Source organism: Thalassophryne amazonica, chromosome 2, assembly GCF_902500255.1.
Source record: "Thalassophryne amazonica chromosome 2, fThaAma1.1, whole genome shotgun sequence".
In the NCBI taxonomy this organism is placed as follows: Eukaryota; Metazoa; Chordata; class Actinopteri; order Batrachoidiformes; family Batrachoididae; genus Thalassophryne; species Thalassophryne amazonica.
The window spans coordinates 135,981,452-136,004,918 of NC_047104.1; positions in this window are offsets into that span (position 1 = coordinate 135,981,452).

A 23,467-nucleotide genomic window follows, 5' to 3' on the forward strand; every position below is an offset into this window, starting at 1 on the left:
TCGGAGGCGGCCACATCAGATTACACTGTCGGCTTCTGATAAACCAGTTTCACTTTCACTTTTCGCTGCTGGGTAAATTCAAGAATCACAAACACATAAGAATGAACGAAAAATTAATGAATTAAAAAATAAAACTCCGAACACTGTCATCATCTTTCAAAAGCAGCAAAACACTGTTCACAGTTTATCTCGGTATTACTGTATATACACGAACTAAAAAGCTGCTGCTTTTTTCACATGCTTTGAACCATGTGGCTTAAACAGCCAAAATACATCCATTAATGCATTGATTGGAAGAGTAAAAAACATGTAGTAAATATAAATTCTTTAAATATAAATTACAGCAACTTTAACTTTTGACCCCTGTACAAACTGAAATTGACCTTTGTCACTATTCTTGCTGTTTTTATCCCATAACTCCATAACATTCAGTCACAGATAGTCCAAACTATACCTTTTTTGGAATCTTTGTGATCAGACAAATAATATGATGTAGTTTTCAAAAGGATCGGAGCATCTTTTCATTTTGATCCCTGTGTAATTCTTCAATTGACCCCTACCTGGCTCCCTACTGAAAATTCAAATGGCCATTTTTTTTTTTTTCAAAAGAGTAATGTCTAAGGTGTATTTGTGCCACATTTGGTGCTTCTATCACCATTTGAAGGATTCTTCTGTAAATATTCTGTTATCTGCTGCACTATCTGAAGGTAGTTCTTCACCAGGAGCGACATATGTTTTGAGTCGTGTTGGAAGACAGCAACGACTCAGACCCAGTTTGCTGCTGACTGCTTTTACTCTTTTGTTTTACATACAAGGTGTTGAACAATAATTAGTTAAAAATAAATAAAATAAATTGTTGCACCCATGTTAAATATTGTCATTCTTTATATGAACCTAATTGTTAATTAGTGATTTTAAGCCTTAAACATAAAACACATTTATGCCGGAATACATGTAAAGGTGGTCGTGATGTGTCAGTACTTCTGAGGTTTTGTTTGTGCAGTCACCAGACATTTTTTTATGACTGGTGTCATTGTCACATTAACCGTGCTGTGCACAGTGAATACGGGTTAAATGGGTTCAACCGTGCTAGCATGAATTGCCCCCATGCATGCTGCACATCACTGGTCATTTTCTTTCTGTACTCTCACAGTATAAAGCAGCTGCAGGTGACACACATGGGGAAAACTCGTCGACTGAATTACAGACACAAATATTCCATCATGGATGTTCCCGCCATAATCACACACACACACACGCACACACACACACGCACACACACACACACACACACACACACGCACGCACACACACACGCACACACACACACACACACACACACACACACACACACACACACACACACACACACACACACACACACACACACACACACACACACACATTTCTGCTGGTTGAGAGTCAGAGCTTTATTTAGAAATGGCCTTTGCGCCAGCAATTTGTGGTTTTGACAAGTCTGCCTTCACCAAAAATGTGCTGCTTTATTTAAATGAATGTTGTGCCTTTTAGCTACACTCCCTGCACACCATCACCTGAAATGGTCATTGCACATGCACGGGAATCTGGGGTCTCATGTACAAAGACTTGCATGGATTTCCTACTGAAAGATACCGTACACCAAAATCCAGGAACTGGCGTACGCACAAAAAAATTCAGATATATTAAAGTGTGTGTACGCATGGATCCAAGCACGTTCCTGTTGTACATCTCACAGAACATGGAACTGAGCGCACATGCAAACACACCAAACTCCTCCCTGTCCATGCCCCTATGTAAATATGCAAATGTATTTAAATAGGCCCTGGGACCTGGGGATTCTCCTCCCTGTCCGGAATGATCACGGTGAGAAAAGGAATTTAACCGAGTGTGAGCTACAGATGAAGTGAAGTAAATGAAGTGGAGATATGCAGGGATATTTTATTTGGTACCCTGTCAACCGGAATAAGCATGAAATGGAAGCAGCGCACACACACTGAATACGCTGCAGCTGACAGTGTGTGGCATCACAACTATACACACGTTTATTGACAAATACTGAACACAGGGAGACAATCAGGGGCTTAAGAATCTTGAGTTTCTACATCAAGAAACAAACAAAAAAAATTAACAATAAATGTGGTGATATGGGGAAGGGTCTGGGAGGTTATGGTTAGGGGAAGGGAGACAGTTACATTATGGTTATGGTTAGGGTTAGGAGTAGGGGTTAGGGTTAGAAACAGTAAAATAAAAAAACAGCATCATGGAAATGTCAATCATTTTGTGATGGGAGCATGGAAAATAGGCATGAGACTGGGCTGCCCCAACCACGCTGTTAGTCAGGATGAATGAGTCATGCGTTGAACCAAGCCACCTAGCCACAATGTTAGTTAGATGCATTTGCACATCACATATGATTTGAACATTGATGGAATGAAAATGTTCTCTATTAACAAAAACAAATTCATCGCGTGATGGCGCCATTATAGCAATATGTGTGCAGTCAATATTTCTGATTACATTAGGGAAACCGGTTCTCACTGCAAATTGTGTTTTAATGTTGGAATGTGATGTAACTGGATGACATTTGGATGATTACGTTCCACACAGCTGGCATGACTCAGCTCAAGGTTGACTGACACACTGCTGACCGATCGGCCAGTTCCCGCTGGAATGCCACTGTTGTCAGGAAGCGCAGCGTGGTCAGGACCTGTGTGGGCACAGACAACTGCCTGACTCCTCGCCGTATTGCATTCTGGGCCGGCCACAGTTTTGCCCGCAACTCCAGTAATCCAGTAATCCTTGGTAATCGGAATCATCTTATGAGCCTATTATTGTCATTTGCAAGTAAATCCTTGCATTCCTTGAATATGCGCTCGCTGTTACCCCAGCCCACAACACTCGCGTCATATTGCACCATTTGCAAGGTCTTCTAACAACACTAACACAGCATTTTTATTTCCATTTTCCTCATCACCTTGCACATGCTTTTTATGTCCACACATACACGTGGGTGTGTTAATTGTTCATAAGTGTGTCTCTGATGTGCACATCACTCTGATGACTTCTTGCTTTCACACTATTAACAGATTCCCAGCATCACCTCGGCAGTGGAACAATAGCTGTAGAAATGTAAGAACGCCAGCCAGGATTTTTGCGTGGTGCGTCCCACATTTCCACGGTCATTTCACTTTGATACATCTGAACGTTAGCGTGGAGACGGACGTATGCCACATTTTTGTGCATACGCAGCTTTTGTACATGAGGCTCCAGGTCCTTGGTCCTTGTCAACAGTAACTGTGCATAACATCATGCTGTGAATATATATAATTACATAATATATATAATTTGTTTCTCATGCAGTCACGCAGATGCATGTGTGTACTTTCTGGCATTTCTCATTGTTGGCTCAGATCTTCAGTTGAAGTTGGTCCAGATGTTTTGTCTCGACAGAACATGCTGAATTTGAAATTTTCCCACGTGCTATTTATTGCAGTTGACTCTGTGCTGGCCTCAAAACTTCAAAGCAACAAAACACAACAGTCCCACATCGTTCATGTCCTAAATACCAAATACACATTCTGGTTCTTCATGGGAATTCACAAGGCACTGACAATGTTTGTTTGTGTGTTATTTTAATGTCTGTCTCAGAACAAAGCTGAGTGGAGGTGATGCCATTGCCTGTGTTTGTTTGTCTGCAGACACTTTCCAGAGGTGGTAGATGGTTTTGGGCAGACTTTATCAAGAGATAAAGAACTACATCTTACTTACATTGTGATGTCACCATTGTGTGATGTGAAAAAAGAACTAATTCTAAAAAAATGCAATGACCATTTAGGAATTACAACCATTTTTATACGCTGTCCCTCCAGCCTCAGGTAATGTGAGTCAAATCAAACGTTTTTTTGCAAACACAAATAATCACTTTTACAGCCAGTCATCTTGATGCAAGATGGAATGGAACAAATATATGTCTTTAAGGCAATTCTCAGAAATGACCAAGAGCATGAAATGGAGATGTTTCAAGATGGCTCATGACTCATTAATGTGGGTTTTATCATCTAAGGTCTTGTTCAGACTGCCAGTGATTTATATATATATATATATATATATATATATATATATATATATATATATATATATATATATATATATATATATATATATATATATATATATATATATAATTTGAATATGATTCCATGCTGCAAGCCTGAACAATGTAAAGTTGCATGAATTATTTAATTATTATTTTTACCAAATTCATTTAAAGACTCATTCATAGATGGTTTGAAATGTGATTCGAATCATATATTTGCTACTTTGTTTTGGTTTGAGTGCTCAAATTGGATTTCAGGTGTTTTGTTATGCCTGTGACTTTTCATGTCACAAAGACAGAAGACAAAGTATAGAAAAAAGTCATGTCAAAGACAAAATGATGCAGAAAAACTGAGCGGGAAACCAACTCCCTGTGTGTGTTGTGTGCTGAATAATAGATTCATTCTAGGTCAGTCATGCTTCAGACACATGGTGTGAGTGTATCTGGTACCACTAGTATGGGAAGGTGGAGTAAGACATTAAGATGACGCCTCCAATATATATATTTTTAAATATGCGGCTCCATGCACTGCTCATTTGCTTTAGCCAATATTTAATTTGCCATAGCACCTGACAGAAAATGAGGATTGGTACGCGGACACACAGATTAGATGTTGTCACTTGTTATGTACGAGGTCTATTAGGTAATAAACTGACACTTTTATTTTTTTTTTAACTATATGGATTTGAATGACGTGCGATTGCACCAATCATGCTTGAACCCTCGTGCGCATGCGTGAGTTTTTTCACGCGTGTCGGTGACGTCATTTCCCTGTGGGCAGGCCTTGAGTGAGATGTGGTCCCGCCCTCTCGGCTGAATTCCTTTATTTCACACGCTGCTCGAGACGGCGCGCGTTGCTTTATCAGAATTTTTTCTGGACCTGTGAGGAATATCCGAGTGGACACTATTCGAGAAATTAAGCTGGTTTTCGTTGAAAAGTTTAACGGCTGATGAGAGATTATGGGGTGTTTCTGTCGGTGTAAGGACTTCCCACGGAGCAGGACGTCGTGCAGCGCTTCCAGGCGCCATCGTCGTCCTGTTTCGACCTGAAAACATCCTAATTTAAGGCTTCATTCACCCAGGACGTCGTGCGAGAACAGAGAAGATTCAGAAGAGGCCGGCATGAGGACTTTATGCGGACATTCCACTGTTTAAGGACATTTTTTAAATGAAAGACGTGCGCGCAAATTCGCCGAGTCGTTTCCGTGACGACTCGGCGAATCTGTGTGCGCCGCGACAGGAAAAACACCTCCGTGTTGAAAACCATTTGTAAAATTCAGGCGGCTTTTGATGGCTTTCAACAAGTGAGTAACTGAGAAATTGTTTAACAGCTTGGGCATGTTCCAACTTGCCCGTTAAGGTTTCCAACGGAGGTGTTTTTCCTGTCGCGACACCCCTTGGTCGGGTCCGGCCCGACATGCGACTCTGCCCGCACGTTCGTTCATTACAAAATGTCCGTTAACAATGGAATGTCCAAATAAACTCCTCATGCCGACTTCTTCTGAAAGTTCTCTGTTCTCTGACAACTTCCTGGGTCAACAGAGCCTGAAATGTGGAAGTTTTCAACTTGAAACGGCGAGACGCTGCCGCCTCGAAGCGCAGATCGCCGTCAGGTGCTGTGGGCCTTCCTTACGGCGACACTACCAGACCAAAATCTCTCATCAGCCGTTAAAATTTTTAATGAAAACCAGCTGAATTTATCGAATGGTGTCCACTCAGTTGTGCCTTACAGTTTTGAAAAAATTTTGATCAAACAAAGCAGCATTCTCTGAGCCATTCCTAAACAATGAAAAAAACGACGAGAGGGTGGGCGACTCCTCACTCAAAGACTGCCCACAGGCGAATGACGTAACCGACAGGCGTGAAAAAACTCTCGCATGCCCACGAGGGTTCAAGCATGTCTGACGTAATCACACGTGATTCAAATCCATATGGTTTTTGAAAAAAATAATAAGGTCGGATACTTTTCTAATAGACCTCGTATAATGTCAACAGTCAATCAGCGAGATCAGATTTGAATTATATGTACAATAAATCCAATTTGAACTGACAGTCTGAACAAAGCCTAAAGTTCCAGTTATATGTGTAAAACAAAGGGTCCTGTTTTCACAAGTTATAGGGCACTATCTAAAGAGCAAAGAGCAGGTGCATTTGGGCATGTCCAACTCCACCTTGCTATTTACATGGCTCCACCATAAGTGGAGCAACTAACATTGCAAGTGAGGAGCAAAATGGAAATTAAGGCACAGGGCACAAGCAGGTTGTATTTAGTTAGATAATTAAAGGGAGTTTTTGAATTACATGAAATTAACCATAGTGGGCTGTGCTTAAAATGGGTGAACTGCTATTTACACTTTGGACTCAAGAGACAAGTTTCATGGAGACTTAATAGATCTGATGCCAATGCTCCCTGAGGTGAAGCAACAACACCATAAATTTAGCTTTTGTATGTTCAATTTGTATTACTTTTATTTGCTTCAGTTGTTTTTATATCAGTTTCATTGTTAAGTTAATGTTTTCATTAGCGAATTAGCTTTCCAGACAACTTTGAAAACCATCAGCAAACCAATTAGTTTCCGATAAATTTAGTTCCGATATCTTTTAGACCGCTAACATATTTTGCTGGCTTAACAGTTAAAAACATTTGTAAAGTCTGAAATCAAAGATTTTAGTGCCTGCCTGTTACATGTTTTGTAGCAGACAGCCATGAATAGTAGAGCTCTATCCTCTGTAGGCAGAAGAGATCTAACTACTGGGGAGAAAGGAAGCAGGAGGGAAAAAAAAGATAATTTCTCTTCACACCATACAGACCTGCCATTCATTTCACTGGACTCATACACAGGCAGACAGTTCTGACTTATGGTTATAATTTTAAACAAACTAATTCCGGACAAGTTACTGAAATTAACATCATGTCTGTCGTTTTACAAAGTGAAAATATCAGCTATATGTTTTAGTGTTAAAGTAATGCACTAATTTTGAAGGTTTTAAGGGTTAGCCACACATGCCACAATGCATCATGGAATATTAGTTTCCTGACATCAGTGGTTGGTTGGTCGGTATAACACACAGTTACTGAAACGTGGTGGGTTTTACAAATAAATCTGTATTTGTAAACATGTAATTTTTTTCATTTGTTATACCCCCATCACACATAGCCAGAATCATGCACAGTGGCGTCGGACTTATGAATTGGCGCACATCCGAAAGGTGTCGGATTTCAGTTCCAAAACGTTCTGACAGCCATCTGTGGAAGTCGACACAGTTGGTTAAAATCTGCTAGTGGCCCCAAGTCTGACGCACATGTTCATAATTCTCCAGGTGCCATCAAGACGAGACACCTATCCCACAGCGATCCATGTGTCATCTGAGGACCATCTAACTGCAATATGCCTATTCTGATGGTGGCTAAACAGGATCTGAAATGGTTTGAGCGCATACAAGGGAACCTCAAAATAGTTCTGGCACAGTATGCCTGCTGGTATGACCCGCAGTGCCACGTATAATAATGCTCCCCCCCTCCGGATTGCAAAGGAACTCCGGAGGGGGGCATGCTTCATCATGATAATAATTCACAATTATTATCATGTCTGGCTCTGAACCTGATGTGCACAATGATGTGTTACTGCACAGCATGGAGAGGCAGCTGCCCGTGTTATGATGGAGGCAATAGTTCACATTATTTCTGTCACCCATGAAGGTCACATTATTTACATCGCCTTGAAGCTCCGTGCGCAAATCTGAACGGGCTGTTATATCCACAATAGACCTTACAGTACAGATATTTATCCATTCCTTCCTCTGGGCGATGTAAATAATGTGAACTATTGTCTCCATCATAACACGGGCAGCTGCCTCTCCATGCTGCACAGTAATGCATCATTGCGCGCGTCAGGCTCAGAGCCGGATGGCTCTCATGTTCTAATAAATGTCCACCTTCTAACTCCGGAGGAGATAACACATGGAGCTTCTGCCAGGCCATTACACCATTAATAAACATGTATCTTACCTCCAACAGTGGTCCAGGAGTGTTTCACAGCGTGCACATGGACATGAAGCCAGGACAGCAGCCTGCGGTTAGAATCCTCTCACCCAAAAGAAAAAAAAATTCCATGTGATAATCCAACCATCGCGGTGTCCAGAGCTGCACTCTGCTGCTGAAGTGGTCCAACAAGAAAAAAACAAGTTCCCTGAAAAGGCTCCAACTGAGGGACTGTATGGCCCAACTGCCAGCAAACTTTGGAGCGAAGCTATCCACTTGTCCACATGTGCCCCGTGTGCATGCTTAATGGCCCAGGCAGTGTTATGCACGCACACACACACACACACACACACACACACACACACACACACACACACACACACACACACACACACACACACACACACACACACACACACACACACACAGCTGACAGGTGTGCCACACATGCGAGGACGCGCGCGTGAGGAAAACATGCTTTTACAGTGTATCTGATCAAATGAATATGATACATGATCTCTCTCATCCACTGACCATATGAAGGTGGATGTGGATCCTTCCATTGGCAGAGAATGAGTCTCCTGGCCAACAGAGAGCAAAACGCAATCAAAGCCTTTTGATTGTTACTGAATGAGGCCTCTAGAGCAACAACTCCAAACAGAGACATCAGTGGGGAGGGATGGAAAATGTGTTAAAAATAGACTGCTAATAACAGTGGTAGTCTTGGACAGGTCCAGAATGTGTGAAACAGTGAGGCTGGGGTCTGTTTGCAGTATTGCTGGCTGGGTCCAGGTCAGGTTTAATCTTTGACAGTTTGTCCTTAGACCAATAGACAATGAATGACTTTAAACTGAAGTCCAGAATGTCTCTGACAAAATGAAGATGAATAATGTTCTTGATGATGTTTCCCCACAGTGAGTCTGATATGGATTCATCCAAATCCAGTTCCCATTTGTGTTTGAGGGAGTCCAAACTTGTCTCATGGTGATGCGCCTCAGCAGTGAGTAAATCCTGCTGAGTGTCCGTTTTGAAGACATTTTACACTCCAGAATCACTGCCGTCGGGTTTTTAGACGGGCACAGAGGGAAAACTAGCAGAGTTTGACCTCACGAAATATGTAACTTGGAGATATTTGTAGAAATGTGAAGAGTGGAGGTCAAATTTCTGTATGAGCTGTTCATAAAAGCAAAAGTATTATCATGAAGTGAATGTACACCTTTAAGAGTCCAAGTATTAAAGGCTGTATCGGTCAAGGATGGGACAAATGTAATTATTTGACAGTGGAGCAGAAAACAGTAGACCTGTAAAATGACATGACCTAAACTGATTCCAGCTCTTCAGTGTGTGAATAACAAGAGGGTTGCAGCTATAGCTTGAAAGTGGATTTGTAAATGGCAACTAAGAGCAGCATAAACCAGATGAAGAGCTGGATATGACTGAGGCCTTTTCTAGAGCCAACCAACTGGGGAAATTGTCTGTTTTTAACCAATATACAGTAGTAAGGTACGAATATTGGCTGCTCAGTAATAAAACATGAAATTAGGCAGTGACATGCCACCGAGGCTACGGGACAGCTGTAATATCTTTTTGCCAATTCGGGGGTAATTGAATTAATTATACCCCCAAGAGAAAGAGGTAGTTTCCCACATGGTAATATCATGTTTGAGATTTGCCACCAGAGGTAAATACGCTCAACAAAAATATAAACGCAACACTTTTGGTTTTGCTCTCATTTTGTATGAGATGAACTCAAAGATCTAAAACTTTTTCCACATACACAATATCACCATTTCCCTCAAATATTGTTCACAAACCAGTCTAAATCTGTGATAGTGAGCACTTCTCCTTTGCTGAGATAATCCATCCCACCTCACAGGTGTGCCATATCAAGATGCTGATTAGACACCATGATTAGTGCACAGGTGTGCCTTAGACTGTCCACAATAAAAGGCCACTCTGAAAGGTGCAGTTTTGTTTTATTGGGGGGGGGGGGGGGGGTACCAGTCAGTATCTGGTCTGACCACCATTTGCCTCATGCAGTGCAACACATCTCCTTCGCATAGAGTTGAGCAGGTTGTCAATTGTGGCCTGTGGAATGTTGGTCCACTCCTCTTCAATGGCTGTGCGAAGTTGCTGGATATTGACGGGCATCCCAAACATGCTCAATGAGTGACATGTCCGGTGAGTATGCCGGCCATGCAAGAACTGGGACATTTTCAGCTTCCAAGAATTGTGTACAGATCCTTGCATCATGGGGCCGTGCATTATCCTGCTGCAACATGAGGTGATGTTCTTGGATGTATGGCACAACAATGGGCCTCAGAATCTCATCACGGTATCTCTGTGCATTCAAAATGCCATCAATAAAATGCACCTGTGTTCTTCATCCATAACAGACGCCTGCCCATACCATAACCCCACTGCCACCATGGGCCACTCGATCCACAACATTGACATCAGAAAACCGCTCACCCACACGACGCCACACACGCTGTCTGCCATCTGCCCTGAACAGTGTGAACCGGGATTCATCCGTGAAGAGAACACCTCTCCAATGAGCCAAATGCCAGCGAATGTGAGCATTTGCCCACTCAAGTCAGTTACAACGACGAACTGGAGTCAGGTCGAGACCCTGATGAGGATGATGAGCATGCAGATGAGCTTCCCTGAGACGGTTTCTGACAGTTTGTGCAGAAATTCTTTGGTTATGTAAACCGATTGTTTCAGCAGCTGTCCAAGTGGCTGGTCTCAGACGATCTTGGAGGTGAACATGCTGGATGTGGAGGTCCTGGGCTGGTATGGTTACACGTGGTCTGCGGTTGTGAGGCTGGTTGGATGTACTGCCAAATTCTCTGAAACGCCTTTGGAGACGGCTTATGGTAGAGAAATGAACATTCAATACACGAGCAACAGCTCTGGTTGACATTCCTGCTGTCAGCATGCCAATTGCACGCTCCCTCAAATCTTGCGACATCTGTGGCATTGTGTTGTGTGATAAAACTGCACCTTTCAGAGTGGCCTTTTATTGTGGGCAGTCTAAGGCACACCTGTGCACTAATCATGGTGTCTAATCAGCATCTTGATATGGCACACCTGTGAGGTGGGATGGATTATCTCAGCAAAGGAGAAGTGCTCACTATCACAGATTTAGACTGGTTTGTGAACAGTATTTGAGGGAAATGGTGATATTGTGTATGTGGAAAAAGTTTTAGATCTTTGAGTTCATCTCATACAAAATGGGAGCAAAACCAAAAGTGTTGCGTTTATATTTTTGTTGAGTGTAGTTAGCCTTATAAATCTTCTTAAATTCATGTTTTACCCAAATGCCAAGGTATTTAAATTTTTAGGGGCTAATTTTAAATGGGACATTACCCTCAAGTTTTGCATTTGAAGACGTTACATATATAAGCTCGCTTTTTTGAAGATTAACTTTGCAACCAGACACTCACCCAAATTGTTTAAGCAAAGCAAGTGTTTCAGGAATACTACAGAGCGGATCTGAGATGTATAAGATGGTGTCATCTGCATACAAGGAAACCTTATGCTCTGTACAAACCAATTTATGCCTTTAATAAGTGAATTTTTACGTAGTGCTACCGTCAATGGTTCTATAGTGATTGCAAATAATAGCGGTGAGAGCGAACAGCCCTGTCTTGTACCGCGTTGTAATTTGAAATAGCCAGATATGTTATTATTACTGTATACTGCTGCCATTGGAGATGAATAAAGCAGTTTTACCCATGACAGAAATTTAGGGCCAAATTTAAAAGACTCTAAAGTCTTAAAGAGGAATCCCCACTCCACACGGTCAAATGCTTTTTCAGCATCCAGCGAAAGTATAACTTCATCAATGTTGTGACTGGTTGGAGCAGAAGTATATAGAACATCAAACAGTCACTTGATATTGAAAAAGGACTGTCGGTTTTTCACAAACCCTGTCTGATCAGGTGAGACAATCGAAGGGACCACATGTTCAAGACACCTTGCCAAAACCTTTGCAAGGATTTTTGCATCAGTGTTTAACAGAGACACAGGCCGATATGAGCTACAATTTAAGGGGTCTTTATCCTTCTTGAGTAGTAATGATATTACAGCTTGGCTAATGGAGAGTGGTAATGATGAAGAGGTAGATGATTCTTCAAAAACTGAGAATAAAAAAGGGGAGAGCAATTCTGAAAAAGTTTTAAAAACTCAGTGGGAAAGCCATCTGGGCCCAGGGACTTCCCGTTTTGCATATCTCCAATTGCTAGATTTATTTCAGCCACAGTGAAGTCTCACTCTAACTCGTTTGCCAATCAGGATTTACTGAGGGAAGCTCCGCATTGTTGTTAAATTCTTCAAATTCAGATGGATCAGCTGAAGATTCTGAGGTGTACAAGGTGTGGTAAAATTGACTAAAATGCAAATTTATTTCAACATTATCGCAACATTCAATACACAGATCATTATTTATTTTTGGAATGTTTTGATTAGCTGAACGCTGCCATAACTGATGTGTGAGCAATCAACCAGTCTTTTCCCCATGTTCATAGTAACTGTGTCTAGATTTAGACATTAAATACTCAGCCTGCTGTGTAGAGTGTTAAATTCAGTCTGAAGTAAAAGACATCTCTTAACTAAATCTTGAAAGAAGGAGTAACTGAGTGCTGCATCTATTTGTAATATCTCATCAGTTAGCTGTTGTAACCGTTTCAAGTTTATCTTTTTCTTGTTTGCACAGTAAGAAATTATTTCAAGTAGGCCTTTAACGCCTCCCACACAGTACAGAGTGACATCCCTGGCATTTGATTAACTTCGACGAAGAATTTGATTTCAGATGTAATAAACCGGACAAAATCTTCCTCAGACAGAAGTAAAGGATTAAGGCATCAGGGACGATAAACAGAGTGTGTTACTGGGATCAGCAGCTTCACAATGAGAGCTCCATGATCTGATCTGACCATTGCTTCGTATCACTCTCTCACTAATGGCAAAACACGTTTATCAAGGAACAAATAATCAATCTGAGAGTATGACTTGTGGACCAGGGAGAAGAATGAGGATGCTCTTGAGGTAGGATTGCGAAAGTGCCACATATCAGCTACACCATAGGTTTTTAGAAAAGAGTTGATTGTATGAGCAGATTTGGTCAGATTACTCTTCCCCGCAGCACTACTGTGGAGCGATGAAAGAACAGTTCATATCACCACCTATCAGAAGACTGTGTGATGACATATTTGGCAAATTGAGAAGAGAAAATTAAAAAAATGTGTTATTGTTATTGACTGAGACTAAGATCACTGGGAGAATGTATAATTTACCTACTACAACAACATAACATCCAGCCGTGTCTGAGTGGACAGTAGACAAAAAGGGAATATCAGCTCTATATCTTGTAAAAAGGGAATATCAGCTCTCAGTTGCTTTAAATGACTAGACCACCATTAGGATAACTAGTGTTTTTCATAGTACTGGTCATAATCAGGAAAACAATTTATCACCTGATACACAAATTATGAAAAACCCATATTAGACATTAAGATTAATAATATGATAATAAATCAAGTGCATGAGACCAAGCTGCTGGGTGTCGTGGTAGATTCAAAGTTATCATGGAAAGTGGATTTGTAATTGGAGCTCCACAATTGGAGCAACTTTAACTTTTGCCCCCTGTACAAACTGAAAGTGACCTTTGTCGCCATTCTTGCTGTTTTTACCCCATAACTCCAGAACATTCAGTTGTAGATAGTCCAAACTATACCTTTTTGGAATCTTGGTGATCACACACATAATGTGGTATAACTTTCAATATGATTGGGACATTTTTTTTTTTACCCTTATGCAGTTCTTCAATTGACCCCTACTTGGCCCCCTATTAAAAATTCAAATGGCTAACGTTATTTTTCTAAAATATGTACCAAAAGGTATACACAGTCAAACTTTGGTGCTTGTAACCAGATTTGAAGGATTCTTCTGCAAATATTCTGTTATCTGCTGCACTAAAACAGGGTGTTCAGGTGGGGTCGTATTAATATGGACTTAGAGAGCTCAGCCATTAACTGATGAACATGTGTGTGGTGCCTTTAGTCTTCCTGGGGATGTATGAAAGGACAGAATCGCATGTTGCAGAATAATGATATCATGTCGTAGTGAAGTCTTACACACTGAGTTTGTCTGTCAAACTGACGGGGAAAAAGCCTCCTCTGTTTTTTGTGTTTCAGACAGAGGATTAGACAAGAGTCATCCTCACTTCAAAACAACAGAACAATAGTTTTCTGCAACGTTTTGATTCATTTATCATATAGCTGATGTGCTGCCTCTGTCTGACAAGAAACTGTGTCACATATGTTATGTGCAGACGCGAGTTGAGGAGCAGACCAGCGTCTGACTGAACCCAGCGCTAAATAACCAGAAAGCGGTTCCAAAAACAAAACAAATTTATTTCCCTTCTGTGCAGTAATTTGTGTACAACATAAATGTATGGTTGTCTGGCGAGGTGAAGGATGGCGCGCTCTCCAGCACCCAAATGGATCGAAGCCCGACGCTTCTGGACCCAGACTCACCACCGAACACCCCCCAGGTGGATACGACAAACTGACTCTGTGAAGGATGGGAAAGGTGAGGTAAGTCAACAGCTCCAACAAATATCCTTCAAAGGCACACACTATCAGCAACACATTCAGGTCTGAATTTAAGCTTTATGTAAATGAGCAGCTTCTCACAACAGGTGGAGGATCATCATTCCGTACGCCACGGCAGTGAGAAGCGAGCTGCACAATTATCATCAATGTTCAAATATACTGCGTAACAAAATATCAAATTACTGTTAACACTTATTCAGACAATCATCACCTCTGATGTGTGCTGACAGCATGTGTCCCTCACCCGTCCTCCTTCACAGGCACGATGTGTCAAACCCAGGCGCGGTCCTCAGCGTCTCACAAACGAACGTCACAAGGTTGTGTTCCTGGCAATTCTGCTCAAATCACTCATGGCTTAAATGCAGAATGCCATCTCATTATCTGCTTCAGCTGAAAGTCTTTAAGTTTGCACGTGAGCATCATCCACAGGTGCTGCAAGTCATTAGGCCTGCACGTGAACATCCTCCACAAGTGCAGCCAATAATGCTGATGAGGGTGAAGGACTCTTCTGCCAGCACCTTCTCCACAGACAAAAAAACCAGTTTGCATACCACCTGGAGAGCAAAGAAAATAAAACAACACCAAAATGTCCAGCCAAACCCCCAACACACAACAGTACCCCCCCATCAACGGGGAGCCTCCCGGCGACCGAACAGACCAGGCCCGAGAACAGCACCTCCCTCCGGGGTCCTCGTCAGGAAGCAGACGGCGTAACGCTCCCAAGGTCCACCACAGACAGCAGGACAGGGCACCACGGCTGGAAGGCCGGCTGGCATCAACAAAAAAAAAACAAAAAGTCCCATATACAACCCAAACAAGAAAAACACAAAACCCACCCAAACCCTCCCCAGGGGACCGTCCCATCCAACCCCGGGAAGAAAAGAAAACCCCCAAATCCAAAAACCCAACATAGCCCCAACAACACAATACCAACATAAATTCACAAAGAAAAATAACAAAACAACCCCCCCAGAACGACTTGCAGAGCCCAACACCCCCCAGAAGACCTTTACCGCCAGTTCCAGGAGTAACAGCCAAAGCCGGAATCCCACAGAGGTCCCCAGGTATTCATGGAGCAACAGCGCCCCCCAGAGGACCGTACCATCAACCCCAGGAGGCACCCTCCCCACAACCCAGGAACCCCAGACCCGGCCACACTTGGCTAGTCGGCCCCATAATCAATTCCCCCCCAGAGGACCGTCCCATCAACCCTGGAGGTGGAACCTGGAAGGAAACATAAAAAACCCAAAATCCAACCCCCGGCGGACCTTCATTAAACCACCCCGGGGGCAAATAAACAACCGGCAAACCTGTTACCCCCCCCAGCACACCGAAAGACCCAGATCACTCCTAGAGCCTATCGTCAGCTCAGTTTGGCGAATGGCACAAAACTACCACGCTGGGGAAGGGAAACAGAAAAACTAACCCAGTCCCATTCCCTAAGCGCAGCGGAAAACCGGAAATACGTCCGGTGCCCCAAAACCGACCATACCACCAGCCCATCGGGAGGGGTGGAACTACCAAAATGGCGAATGGCACAGATAGGCCCACCACTCTGACTGAGGTACGTTCCCCGCTGCACCAACCCCCGGTAAACACCAATGACGAATGGTCAAAGGCCCACCGGGGCTGGAGTGGAAACCCGGGCATCAACCAAATCCAAAAAAAACGCCCCTGCCACCCCCCCCCCCCCCCCCAGGTGCAGAGGTTTTCTGAGATACGCTCAGCGTAACCAACCTGCACCACCCCACAACCCAAAAGACAAACGGTCTTAGAGCATGTGAGGTTGGGGTTAGGGAAACAGGGAAATAAAAACAACAAAACAAAACGACCCAATCCTCAAACAAAAATTACCTAAATTCAAATAATGATTACCTGAGTCCAGCTGAGCTCCGAACTGCCAGTCGTTCACTCCACCAGAACCACCTCTAAGTCCCCAAACAATTATAACCCTTACATAAAAACAAAAACAGCCCAAATAACTAAACAACCAAAGATCTGCCCCCTTTTTTTTTTTTTTTTTGTGTCCATTATTATGCCTGTCTAAGAACACAGTGGAGATATGTCATTGTTATCTTTCTTGACGCTTATGTGACCGGGGCAATATGGCGGCTTCAGCTCGTCCGAGCTGCATGGGCTCATCCGCAAGAGGAGCCAGAGGTCCCGTCGGAGGAGTCTCAGTGGGACGAAGAAGAGGCAGCCCTGATCTGTGTCGGGGAAAGCCCCGAGACGAAAAGACCCGCTCTGATGTCCGCCCTCTCTCGCGTCCACGCTCCTTTATCCGATCATCTAGACGAATAGCCAAAGATATCAGCTCATCTAAATCTTTTGGTTCATCACGGACTGCTAGCTCGTCTTTTAATGAATCGTTCAAACCATCCACAAACACTCCTCTCAAAGCTGCGGTATTCCAACCGGACTGAGCAGAAAAAATTTGGAAATCCACGGAATAATCCGCCGCACTCCGCCTCCCCTGCCTGAGATTCAGCAACCGTTGGGTAACGGTATTTGTTTTCACCGGATGGTCAAAAACCAATCTGAACTCCCGGGAGAAATCCTTAAAGGATCCTAACACTGGAGAGTTATTACTCCACAACGCAGTGACCCAAGCTAAGGCGTCACCTTGGAGCAAATTTGTCACATATGAGACACGGCTACCATCAGAAGAGAAGGAAGCCGGTCGCTGAGCAAAAACCAGAGAACATTGCATCAAAAACGGAGCACAAGCTTCAACGTTTCCCGCATATGGCTCCAGATGACAAATAATTGGTTCGGAAGCCGAATCTCTGGGTGACGGAGTTATCTGCAACCGGTATCGATGGTGGCTGCAGCTGGAGCAGCAGGAAGCGGAAACGGCTTGCGCTGCAAGCTCCGTAATGTGAGCATCTGTTTGTTTAATTTGGTTTGCGAGATGCTGTAATTGCTCCCATATCTTCTCCAAATGTTCTTGAACTCCTTCAGCAAAGGAACCGCTTCTGCCGCTGGGTCCATTTTGGAATGGCCCGGGAACTACTGTTATGTGCAGACGCGAGTTGAGGAGCGGACCAGCGTCTGACTGAACCCAGCGCTAAATAACCAGAAAGCGGTTCCAAAAACAAAACAAAGTTATTTCCCTTCTGTGCAAATATTTGTGTACAACATAAATGTGTGGTTGTCTGGGGCGAGGTGAAGGACGGCGCGCTCTCCAGCGCCCAAATGGATCAAAGCCCGACGCTTCTGGACCCAGACTCACCGCCGAACACCCCACAGGTGAATACGACAAAATGACTCTGTGAAGGATGGGAAAGGTGAGGTAAGTCAAACAGCTACAACAATATCCGTCAAAGGCACACACTATCAGCAAAACATTCAGGTCTGAATTTAAGCTTTATGTAAATGAGCAGCTTCTCACAACAGGTGGAGGATCATCATTCCGTATGCCACAGCAGTGAGAGCGAGCTGCACAATTCTCATCAATGTTCAAATATACTGCGTAACAAAATACCAAATTGCTGTTAACACTTATTCAGACAATCATCACCTCTGATGTGTGCTGACAGCATGTGTCCCTCACCCCGTCCCTCCTTCACAGGCACAATGTGTCCAACCCAGGCGCGGGTCCTCAGCGTCTCACAAATGAACGTCACAAGGTCGAGTTCCCGGCAATTCTGCCGAATCACTCATGGCTTAAATGCAGAACGCCATCTCATTATCTGCTTCAGCTGAAAGTCTTTAAGTTTGCACGTGAGCATCATCCACAGGTGCTGCAAGTCATTAGGCCTGCACGTGAACATCCTCCACAAGTGCAGCCAATAATGCTGAGGAGGGTGAAGGACTCTTCTGCCAGCACCTTCTCCACAGACAAAAAACCAGTTTGCATACCACCTGGAGAGCAAAGAAAATAAAAACACCAAATGTCCAGCCAAACCCCCCAACACACAACAACATATATGTAAAAAATAAAACTGTAACTGGACAGTGCAAGGTCAGAATGCTGCTACCAGACTTTGACAAAAAGTAGAAAGTTTGACCACATTACGCCCATTTTGGCATCCCTACACTGGCTTCTAGTCACTGCAAGATCGGATTTTAAGGTACTGTTATTAGTTTATAAATTTGTCCATTGATTTGCACCTCCATATCTGGCTGACCTGGTAAGGCCCTATGTACCAGCTCGGGCCTGCGCTCTCAGGGTGCAGGACTTTTATGTGTTCCCAGAGTGAATTAAAAAGTCTGGCGGTCACAGAGCTTTCTCCTACCGTGCCCCAGCTCTGTGGAACATCTCCCGGCACACATACGACAGTTGGATACTGTCGAGACTTTTAAATCACATTTAAAGACTTATTTGTTTTCTTGTTTTATCATTTGTTTATTGTGTTATGATGTGTTTTTATTCTTGTGTTTTTTATGGTTTTGTCTTTTTTAATTTATAATTTAATTAAGTTTTTAATTCAGTTTTCTCTGTTTTTATTATGTTGTGTGAAGCGTCTTGAGGCGATCTCATCGTGAATTGGCGCTATGTAAATTAATCAATTTGAAAATTTGAATTTGTCAGGTTTCAGACTATAAAAGTCCGACCTTCCACCCGTGCACCTAAACAGGTGATTATTTCCTCTACTTTACCTGCCTGAAGAGTTGAATTAATTATAATCAGCTGGTTTAGTGGGTAGATGGAACAAATATGTGGTAGGACCTGTACTCATTGCAGCCGGGGTTTTCCACCGGTGTCAGTGTTAAGGAGTTGCAAATTTTGAAGTGCTCAGTTGTTCCTTTTATTCTTAACATAAGGGGATTTACTGAGCGCTATATGTGGCATGTACTGTTATAGTGGAGCTGACGCATAGGAAAACGCAATATGAATGAATGAATGAATTAATGTATTCAGCACACAGCACACACAGTCCAAAACAACTACAAAATCTTACACAAAGAAAGAAAATAGATTGACAATGCATCCGTGTGCCTGAAATGGTATAGGCAGAAGCAAAGCTTTTAACGCCTACCCCTTTAACAAAAAATAAAATTACCTAGTCCGAAAGGAGTGGTGGGAAGTAAAAAAAACCCAACTATTCCCACTCCCATTTTCAACCACTTCAAACTATCAGCTTAAAAGGGCACAATTCCGAATGCTATCGAACAAATTTACATTTACAATTTGGCAACACACAAAACTCAACTTTCTTCAGCAGATACATATCTTGAAACATCATGTCTTTATATTGATTTTTAAACTGATTGATATTTGGACATCGTTTGAGTTCCTCAGTCAGGTTGTTCCATATTCTAGGGCAACACATGGAGACACAGAAACCTTTCTTGGTCGTCCGAGCGCCAGCAATTTTAAAATAATACAAGCCCCGTAAATTATATTTTCCCTCTCTCTCAGTAAAAAAATTATTGAATTCTAAAGGGCACTTGTTATTTTTCACTTTGTACATTAATTGAACAGTTTTGAACAAAATCATATTGTGAAAATTTCAATATTTGAGATTTAATGAACAATGGGTTGGTGTAGTGTCGATAGCCTGCATAATGATTCACCTTTATTCATTCATTCAATGAATGAATAAAGGTGAACAGATGCTGAAAATGACAGCCTTAACGCTGCATTTAATCTATTGTTAGACTCGATTGGCTTTGCTCAAAATGTAAATGAGTCCACCCACCACTTTAATCATACCTTAGATCTTGTTCTGACTTATGGTATGGAAATTGAAGACTTAACAGTATTCCCTGAAAACCACCTTCTGTCTGATCATTTCTTAATAACATTTACTGTTGTGGCTGGCGTGCCTGGCTGGCTTTGTTTGTCTTTTGTTTCTGTCTTTTGGTTTTCCTTCCAGGTGGTGCGCATTTGGGACTGAGTGGCTGTGTGGCTGAGATATCAGGACCTCACCCTGATCACCTGCGGCTTGTCAGGACTCACAGCTGTGGTGCATCTACACGGATTGGAACATGGAAGCATTTAAGTCTGGAGTACACAGTGTGTATTTGCCAGAGACTCGACCTTGTGACCAGACGGTGAGATCGTCATCTCAAGAGCCATCTCATCATCAGTGGATGCAGAGAACGTCCAGGTTTGATGCATGGTCTGTGAAAGAGGAGGGGGTGAGGTCTCACGCTCGTCAGCACACTTCCTGAGGTACGTTAGATTTTGTGACTAACATTTATACAGTCAGTAAATGTGGTGTCCCTCACACCTTATTGTATTGAGCTGTTATGTTAGTCGTTTTAATTAGCTTCCACTGCAGTGAGTTTGTGAACAGGATGTTCCATGCCTGCAGGGTGGGGAAGCTGATTAGTAATTAAGCCAGGAAGTGTTTGCTGTTTGTACACCTTTGAGCGTTCTCTCTGTGTGTTGAGTGTGGACTCACAGATGATTTCTTCATTCAACAGACTCGGTTTGTCGCGGCCACCTGGGGGGTGTCGACGGGGTCCTTGGGTCCGAACTGGTTCTGGCTCCAGACCGTTAGCGCTGCTGGGAGCGCACCGTAATCCACCACGCCAGACCACGCACTTTTATATTTATCACATCACTGTTATGTTTATTAAACTCTGTTATCCCTTGTACCGTGCTCTGCTTATTCCATACTGGGGTCCTTCAAACGCTGGTCGGGTTCTTCGGGCTGCGTCCGACACATAACATTACATTTACTCTGATGGACTACCCCAGCAGTGGGGAATAAGTTTCATTACACTAGAAGTCTTTCAGAAAGCGCTGTAACTAGGTTTAAGGATATGATTCCTTCTTTATGTTCTCCAATGCCATATATCAACACAGGGCGAGTAGCTACCTAAACTCTGTGAGTGAGATAGATTATCTCGTCATTAGTTTTATATCCTCATTGAGGCCAACTTTGGATGCTGTAGCTCCTCTGAAAAAGAGAGCCTTAATTCAGAAGTGCCTACTCCATGGTATAACTCACAAACTCGCAGCTTAAAGCAATAACCCGTAAGTTGGAGAGGAAATGGCGTCTCACTAATTTAGAAGATCTTCACTTAGCCTGGAAAAAGAGTCTGTTGCTCTATAAAAAAAGCTCTCCGTAAAGCTACGACATCTTACTACTCATCACTAATTGAAGAAAATGAGAACAACCCCAGGTTTCTTTTCAGCACTGTAGCCAGGCTGACAAAGAGTCAGAGCTCTATTGAGCTGAGTATTCCTTTAACTTTAACTAGTAATGACTTCATGACTTTCTTTGCTAATAAAATTGTAATTATTAGAGAAAAAATTACTCATAACCATCCCAAAGACATATCTTTCTCTTTGGCTGCTTTCAGTGATGCCGGTATTTGGTTAGACTCTTTCTCTCCGATTGTTCTGTCTGAGTTATTTTCATTAGTTACTTCCTCCAAACCATCAACATGTTTATTAGACCCCATTCCTACCAGGCTGCTCAAGGAAGCCCTACCATTAATTAATGCTTCGATCTTAAATATGATCAATCTGTCTTTATTAGTTGGCTATGTACCACAGGCTTTTAAGTTGGCAGAATTAAACCATTACTTAAAAAGCCATCACTTGACCCAGCTATCTTAGCTAATTATAGGCCAATCTCCAACCTTCCTTTTCTCTCAAAATTCTTGAAAGGGTAGTTGTAAAACAGCTAACTGATCATCTGCAGAGGAATGGTCTGTTTGAAGAGTTTCATTCAGGGTTTAGAATTCATCATAGTACAGAAACAGCATTAGTAAAGGTTACAAATGATCTTCTTATGGCCTCAGACAGTGGACTCATCTCTGTGCTTGTTCTGTTAGACCTCAGTTCTGCTTTTGATACTGTTGACCATAAAATTTTATTACAGAGATTAGAGCATGCCATAGGTATTAAAGGCACTGCACTGCGGTGGTTTGAATCATATTTATCTAATAGATTACAATTTGTTCATGTAAATGGGGAATCTTCTTCACAGACCTAATAGTTAATTATGGAGTTCCACAAGGTTCTGTGCTAGGACCAATTTTATTCACTTTATACATGCTTCCCTTAGGCAGTATTATTAGACGGTATTGCTTAAATTTTCATTGTTACGCAGATGATACCCAGCTTTATCTATCCATGAAGCCAGAGGACACACACCAATTAGCTAAACTGCAGGATTGTCTTACAGACATAAAGACATGGATGACCTCTAATTTCCTGCTTTTAAACTCAGATAAAACTGAAGTTATGGTACTTGGCCCCACAAATCTTAGAAACATGGTGTCTAACCAGATCCTTACTCTGGATGGCATTACCCTGACCTTTAGTACTACTGTGAGAAATCTTGGAGTCATTTTTGATCAGGATATGTCATTCAATGCACATATTAAACAAATATGTAGGACTGCTTTTTTTGCATTTGCGCATAATCTCTAAAATTAGAAAGGTCTTGTCTCAGAGTGATGCTGAAAAAACTAATTCATGCATTTATTTCCTCTAGGCTGGACTATTGTAATTCATTATTATCAGGTTGTCCTAAAAGTTCCCTGAAAAGCCTTCAGTTAATTCAAAATGCTGCAGCTAGAGTACTGACAGGGACTAGAAGGAGAGAGCATATCTCACTCATATTGGCCTCTCTTCATTGGCTTCCTGTTAATTCTAGAATAGAATTTAAAATTCATCTTCTTACTTATAAGGTATTGAATAATCAGGTCCCATCTTATCTAGGGACCTCATAGTACCATATCACCCCAATAGAGCGCTTCGCTCTCAGACTGCAGGCTTACTTGTAGTTCCTAGGGTTTGTAAGAGTAGAATGGGAGGTAGAGCCTTCACCTTTCAGACTCCAGTCCTGTGGAACCAGCTCC